The sequence below is a fragment of the Phasianus colchicus genome, chromosome 17, assembly GCF_987193195.1.
Source record: "Phasianus colchicus chromosome 17, bPhaCol1.hap1.1, whole genome shotgun sequence".
In the NCBI taxonomy this organism is placed as follows: domain Eukaryota; kingdom Metazoa; phylum Chordata; class Aves; order Galliformes; family Phasianidae; genus Phasianus; species Phasianus colchicus.
In genome coordinates this window covers 9,180,783-9,188,509 of record NC_143452.1, presented here as the reverse complement: position 1 = coordinate 9,188,509, position 7,727 = coordinate 9,180,783, and the positions used below count along the sequence as shown (strand labels likewise).

Sequence of the window (7,727 nt, the reverse complement as noted above, 5' to 3'; positions counted from 1 at the left end):
AATTAACAACATCCACCAAGGCTCGGTGGAGCAGCCCCAGCTCCGTGCCATGCACAAATGGGGCTTTGTCAGAGCAAGCACACGGAGGTAAGTTGTTCTTTGAGATAACAGATAAAAAGCTGCTATAGATGAAATAGCTCCTGTACCGATGGAACCGATGGTGCCAGCAGGTCAAGCAGCAGCACAGCTCGAAGCCCACCTGCATTAACTCATCTCTGAGCGTTGCGCTGCCGCATGCATGCGTGTACTGTGCACGTTGCATTTATCGCACGCGTTCGTTGTGTGCTCTAGGCTGCAGTTTCCATGCCCTGTGTGGACCCTAGATGGCAGAACGAGCCCACTGCAGCGCTCTGCTGCTGGAGCGGAGCCTCTCTGCTTCCAGGGGCTGACAACGTGATGAAGTGTCGCTAATGAGCCTCTTTGCTTGTTTATTTTAACAGCCGGAAAAAATTACATTAGTGCTCTGCGGTGAGCGGGCAGCGTGGATTTCCTCGGGGAATCCCTCCGGGTTGTTCGGATTAAGCAGCGGAGCTCTTCGCCTAATTGGGAGCGGACTAATTTGCTGGTTTTTCCCGCTGAGCTTCTGGGTCCCTCAGGATCCTAAGATCCGCTGACCACTGCTCAGTAATGGTAATTAAGTGCTAACTGGACAAACGCAGTGGAGTTGGCAGGGATTCCCGGGGAAGAACCTTTTAGCAGCACACGACTTGAAGCTGCGCTGCTTTGTCCCTTCCATTTCTGTGTGGGGAAAGTCTGGGCTCAGATCTAAAAGGTCTCCCAGCTTCTCTGTTGTTTTGCAGAGCTGTAACAGCATTCCGGGCATATATTAAAAACATGCATAGAGAGTGGTTTCCTACACGGGGCAAAATGTTTTCTTGTAACTGAAGGAGTGGGAAGCCACCCAAGACTTGGCTACTAGCATCCTCTGGCCTCTTGCTCTTCAAACTGAGAGTGAAAGCTGGAGAAGAATAGCACTTCTGTTTCATCCTGTCATTAATTGGTAGTATTGGAAGTGTTATTCAAAGCTCCCTTCTCAGTGCTTTTCAGGGAAGGCAGCAGGCAGCTGCAGTCCTGTATCCTCACCCCCAGGTGAACGCCACGCTTGGTTTTGCTGCGGCAAACCGCTGCCTTCAGCCTCACAGATGTGAATTCCGTGGCAAGTTGGTGTATTGTCGTGGTATATAATAAGTGCTTTTCCACGAACTTCCAGCGTCTGGGCAGCCTGTGCGCCCACGGGCCGCTCCCAGCAGAGGGTGCAGGAGCTTCGTTTCCAGAGCCCGTAGCTCGTGGCTGCGCTCATTTCTCGCTGTGCTGGTGGTGAACTGGTCCTGTCTGCTCCCACTTGTGCTGCTGCAAAGAACGGCGGCTGTTCTCGTTTTATATGTACACAAAGATTTGACACAGTGCTGGGAAAAGGGAATGAAACTCCCTCATAGCTTCAGTTATCTGTTTCCCTCCCCCTGATCTGCACTGTTATCCCCTCTTGCATGATTGCTTGCTTGCACTGAGCAGTGCTATTTAGCTAATGGACGTGAAGCTGTTTGAAGATGTATGGCACTTTGTAAAGTCTTCGTGTGATTACTCTGCATTAGTCATAAAAGGCAAAGATGCAATTCATCTCTCACTGCAGGGCAGGAGCTGCTGGGGCTGCCTGAGAGCTTATTTACTTCCTTTCTTCCTAATGAAGTGAGGTTGGAATGGCTGGAGATGGTCTTTGAGAGAGATGCTGTGCGATGGGTATCGATACAGTGTTTGAGATAGGAATGGGACAGCTTAGAAAAGAACTGAAGCAGTTTTTATGGATCAATTTTCTGCATGCTTCTAAGGTACCAAGAGGGTACAAAGTTGCTTTCTCTGAAATATCAAAGCAGCAGCTATGACAGGCTGGGGGCTTGCCAAGAGAAAAAGGACACCTTCACCAAACATGTTTTCCTACTCCTGTGTAGTGCTTAGGCTCTCCTCCAGCTGCAGAGCTTTCCACGAGCTTGTGCTGGGGCCTGGGAAAAGCACAGGGATGTGGGGAGGCTCTGAGCACTGCCCAGTACAAAGAAGGGAGATAAAAAGAGCTGAACTGTGAGCAGAGTCTGGGAATCTCATCTGCTGTGTGATGGCTTTCGAAGAGTAAATCTTAAACAGGCTCTTCACTGTAAGACAGGAGACTTGATGAAGGAAAAAAAGAAAGCAAGAACTTTTCCCATTCCTTTCACTTTCAAGATTTCCAATTATCAGAAGGCAGCCTAATCCAGCTGGGGAGGGGTGGAAGCTCAGTCCTGCACTGTGCAAGGGGAAAATCCCTTTGGAATGTATGAATTGGATGTGCCAGGTGCTGAGCTTTATTCACCGCTCACCCTCTTGCTGTAGTGAGAAGAAATGAGTTGCTGAAAGGGAAGAGATGTCTTTAGAAGGGAAGTCAGCTCTGGCCTGCAATGATAACTTTGTTTCCTAATAACACACTGCTGGGGAGGAGCATTCTTGCACTGCTTCTGAAGAGTGGGGGCTGCTTCCCAAAGCTTGTTTTCTCCTTCAATCTTCACAGATATTGATCTGTATCAAAATGGATTTTACAAAGAGGAGGAGGGGGGAAAACAACCCCATGACCTTCAGATCTATTTAGTGATTGGAGTCGCATGAAAAATATCTTGATTATAACCTGGCAATTTTCTCCAGTTGCTCTGTGGCAGAACAGCAGAGCTGCTGATGTAGGCAGGAGTGCAATGCAGGCAACAGAAATTGCTTCTGTAATGTGAAGAGATGTATTCTGGAGTGATTTCTTTATCCTATTCAGGTTTTTGGGACCTGGAGCTGCGATCACTGGTTTTCTCTTACTGATGTTCTCAGTGCACCAATTGGCCAGCAGCCTCTATATGAGGTTGATGCTATCCCCATCCAGATCTTCTCCCTTCATCCATGCCATGTAGGACACCCAGCATCCTTCTCAAGAGCCACACAGCTGGGGTTTGCAAGAGACACTGCAAAGCCACACCAGGCACTTCCTTCACAGTCAGTGGTACATCAAGGTACATCATGAGGTGTGTGCATGGACTGCTGATCTCGTGAGCATCACTGAGCGTGTGTGCGCTTGGGAGATCCTACAACTCAGGGTCTGATACAGCCAGAATCTGCTGAAGATGGACAAATTCCTTTTTGGAGAAAGTCTGGAGGTTGTAGTAAAGTGTGGTCAAAGAAATGTCTAGGCGGCTCACAGATGTGGTGTCTGAAAACACTGACAACAGATTATTGGAAACTCTTGTTCTGGTAAGTCCTTGAGTTCCAGTTATTGTTTTTGTGTGAGGTACTCTTGGTGCTAAGCAGAAGGGGGGAGGGGGGGGGAGATAAATTTCTACAGAAGAAGAAAGCAGTTCTTTTCTCTTGCCTTTGGCTAAAATATCTACAGTAACGTTGGCAAAATAGGAGGAAAAGTACAAGCTTTGTTTCCCATGGATGGGTGGGCAGACAGCCAGAGGACTTGGGAAGAAATCTTCAAGCTGCTGTGTGCCCTCCCCAGCACGGAGACCTTCCACTTGTCTGGGGCTGTTGTAAGAAGCTGCTTCCTTTGCAGGGGTCTCTGTAAAGCCTTTAATGAGCTGCATGTGCAGAAGTCAGTGGGACAAACGTGCAGGTCTGCTCTTCACCTCTGAATAAAAAACATCTCCACTGTACTGCCTTCTGGAGAAGTAGGGTGGGCATAGAGAAGGAGTAGATGCCCTAAATTCCTATTAGCTCCAGTACCACCAGCTGCAGCCAAGCAATCTTTCCTTAGGATTTACATGGGGCACTTGATGCTAGAACAGAAAGAAGTGTTTTTCTTGTGATATTTCATTAATTACCCATGCAGACAAGACATGCACAAGCCCTAATAGCTTCTGCAGAAGTTCTGTGCCCTCTGTAGAGCTGCAGACACAGAGCCCTGCCCAGTTGCTGCCATGCTATGATGTGCTGAGTCAATTAAAACTCTGTGCTTATCATGGACATGCAAAACAAATGTTATCTACCCTATTAGCCTGGTAAACCACAGGGCAAGCTACTGTTCTTCATGATAATAAAATAGTGCATTAGCATAAGTCAATCAGGAGCAGATTTTAGAAATAATTGGTTTAGATTTTGAGCTAACAGCTGCTTTGGTTATAAGCTCTTGGACACTTTGTTTTTAATTGGACAATTTGAAGAAAATGTTATCCAGTGCCTCCAGGCTTCCTTCAGTAGGAAAATTCTTTTTTTTATAAAGAGTTCCATGAAAGTCTGCCTCTCTGTAAAGACAACTGCATGGCTAATGCAGTGTGCAACAACAGCAGCTGCAACTATTACTGATTGCAGATGTGGCCAAGGTTCTAAACTGAAGGAATCAAAAACTGAGTAACAATTTTGAAAGGAAGCAAGAAGGAAGCAAAGCATCCTGCAGGTGTTACTCCAGCTGGGGTTGGATTGTGCAGTGGCACCCAGGGGCCTCCTGTAGCAATCAGCAGCCTTGCTGGTGGCCTGAGCTGGCAGGAGCAGCTCTGTTATCTCCTGCCCAGCTAAGAAGAACAGGGCAGTCAGAGGGAGCTGCTAGAAACAGCTCATAAAGTTTTCTGTTACAGAAAATGAATCGTGTGTTTAGAACTTCAATTTAGAGAGCTGGCAATGCACACCAGATGGAAGGGACCTGCAGAACTCGGCAAGTGATGGCTGAAACTGTTGAGATAACACGGGCTTCAGTTTCATTTGAAAGCTGTGTTTATTTTTTCTATATAACCTGAATTTCTGTGGCCAAAAAAAAAAAAAAAGAAAAGAAAAAAAGGAAATAGAGAGCAGAAGAGATTTGAAAGCACAAGAGGGAAAATGATCAGGACAGAGTCTGAGAGAAGACCCTGGGACCTTCCCCTTCAAAAGCAATGTGAATCCTGGCCCATCTCCGGTGTGTGTTTGTCCTGCTGCTTTTCAAGCTGCAGCCTTCCAGCATTCTTCCTGTTGCTCATCAAATCTGCAGCCTTCAAATCACCCTCTTACTGACTCCAGAAGGCTCTCTGACCACATCTGCCATTGCAATCCTTCATGGGAACCCCATCACCCCCAAACCAGGTGCCTGGAGGGTCCTGTGGGAGGGAGAGGGGGGAGATCCCTAATCAGAGATCCCCTGGTCACTGCTCCTGCAGAACCTAGTGGAGACCCTTCCCAAAATCTCCTCCCTTTCCAGCCCAGCTCTCTGGAAGTAGTGGCCTGCCCACGTTTGGATACCTTGCCTGGAAGGTGGCAGATGACGCCTATGAAACTCTTTCCCTGACATTCAGAGCTGCTAATTTTTAATGCAAACTGTTGCCTTGGTATTTGCATTTGAAATCAGTTTGCATCTCCTTAACTCTTTTGCCACCTCCTCTGTATCTATATAGACTTGCACAGGAATGTGCAAGACACCAAGTTGTCACTGGGAGGTTTACTTGGGTCTCGGGATGTGCAGTTCTGGAAGCAGCTCAGTAAAAGGATAAAGCTGCCTTCCCCATCAGTGCCAAGATTCATCACACCAAGAAAAGCCCCATTCTGACAAAGCAGTAGCTGGGAATGGCATCATCTCTGGCACACTTTGTATTCCTAATCTCTTTCTTTCACCTTCCTACATTTTGTGTAATCAAATCATTTGGTCTTCTCAACGGTGCGTAAGAACAGCGGGTCATTCAGCATGAGTAAGCTTCCTTTGTGGACTATGTCCTGGAGTAAGAATCAGATGGCTGATGAAAAAGATGTGGTCTCCTTTGCTTGGAAGAAGAACACCACAAGGATAAAGCAGAAATGGAAGGTGGTGTACTGGCTCTTCTTCATAACACGATCTTCAAATATAAAAACAACAACAACAAAAATCTAAATAAATTAATGGCATGGTAGGATCTATAGGGTGCTTCTACCAGCTACTATAAATTATACAGAAAAGGGTCACTGCACACAGTTCAGTGGAGAGGTCTTCCAAGGGATGGCTTACATAGACCTATATGTCCTAGCATTTGCTAGCACAATAAACAGTGTATTTCATCACTTTCTTTTGTAAAGGCATTAGCTGCAATAACTTCTCATTTTGCTACCAGTCCCTCTGTTCCTACAAGCCTGTAGAGAAACTCACGTTGATGCCTCACCTTCCTTGTAGGAAGAAAAAAAAAAAAACAGCATCTGCATGTGGGTGTGCAGTGCTGGTTGGAAGCAAAGTGAAAGGATTTAGTGCCAAGCATGAGCACGTTTCTCATGAAAATGAATCGATTCCAATGTACTCGAGCTGGAGATGGAATGTTATGCTTTGTTAACTTTTTCTGATGTTGTAATTTACACGGGAACTGTTTGTGTGACCACCCAAGTGCTGAAATGAGTGATTTCCAGGAGGAAATGCAGCTCACTTCCTCTGGGTGCCACAGGCAGAGGGCTGGGGAACCTCCCAGAGCCCCCCGGCTCATCCTTTTCCCAGAGAAAGGCTGGCTGTGACCTCAGACCCCATTCTGATCTCAGAAGTCAATCCATGAATGCCTGCAGGGTTGGAGGCATTCTGAATGGCAGAAGGGTAGACACGAAGTTGGCTCTGTGGATAACCCAGTGGTGGCAGTGCTCATCAAACAGACAGCGCTCGGTTATCTAAATTGCATAGACACATATGGAAGTGTCATACTCTTCCTTTTGGCTTTTTTTTTTCTGCCAAATCACATAAGGGCATAATCAACTAAAATCAAATTATGTCATGACGAAGTTAAGCTCGCCAGATGAGGCACGGCAGAAAACCTGATACGTGGATGGTGAAATGTGTTTGTTTAAGCTTCTCTCATTAAGTCAATCTAATGTGATCGTGTCAGCTGGCACCCTGTAACTGTCTATACTGATGTGACGGGTAGGATTATGGAAACAAATCAGCACTGTCCCCTCTGTCCTTCCCTTTTCCTCTCTATGCATAACGAAACAAGACATAAAATGCAAAAAAAAAAAAAAAAAAAAAGAATGCTGTTTTGTCAGGTGTCAGGATCATGGGAAAAGTCAGTGCTATTCACTTTGAAAGGGTGATAAGCACCAAATATGGCAGTAGGAGATAGCCTGTGGGCAGCGAGCGGTTATTTGGGAGCTTTAATTTACTGCTTTTTGCAAGAGATAGCAGCCCAGTACGATAGAATCTGGACACAAATAATATAATTCAGCCAGACAGCTAGGAGAAGGAGATACTTTGCTGTCTCAGGAACCACAATACGGTGTGATTTCAGGCTATGATAATCAGCATGCAGCTATTTTGTCACACCAAGAGTGATTGCAGTGAAACCTTCTTGCAGCATTATGGCTGAGATATCTGGTCTCAGTGGGAACCCCAAGGAACTGAGTCAAAAGTCAAAATCTTCAGCCTGTGGGTAGCAAATAAATTCTTTTGACAAAATGAAAATATAATGTTGATAGTATCCAGCCTCAGAAGGCTGAAATTTCAGCTCTGCAGGCACTGGCTCCTGAGATGGGCACAATCCACAGGACTTCAGAGCTGTCCAAAGCAGTCCGAATAGCTCTCAGGTGCCTTCAACTCTGGTTTCTTGGTCCAAAACACGTTATGACCTTTTCTGTTAACTCTTTAGAATCCTATACTTAATCTTTAAATTTAAAGAGGAGTCTGTCATGTCTGGCTCTATCTATGAGATTGTCCTTCGTGAACTTTCTGGAACATTCATCTGTTCATCCATCCATGCTGTCTTTTCAGTCCCTTATTCACCAGAAATACCTCAGAAACAGAGGTTGCATGACCT

At 46.0% G+C, this 7,727-nt stretch overlaps 1 long non-coding RNA gene across 1 annotated transcript; it reads left to right on the top strand.

Annotated features, from left to right (window-relative positions):
* Nucleotides 1–5,545, top strand: LOC116226805 (uncharacterized). Its single transcript, XR_004166409.2, has 2 exons — nucleotides 1–87; nucleotides 441–5,545. It is a non-coding gene; the product is annotated as an uncharacterized LOC116226805 (long non-coding RNA).
* The last annotated feature ends 2,182 nt before the right edge of the window (nucleotides 5,546–7,727 follow it).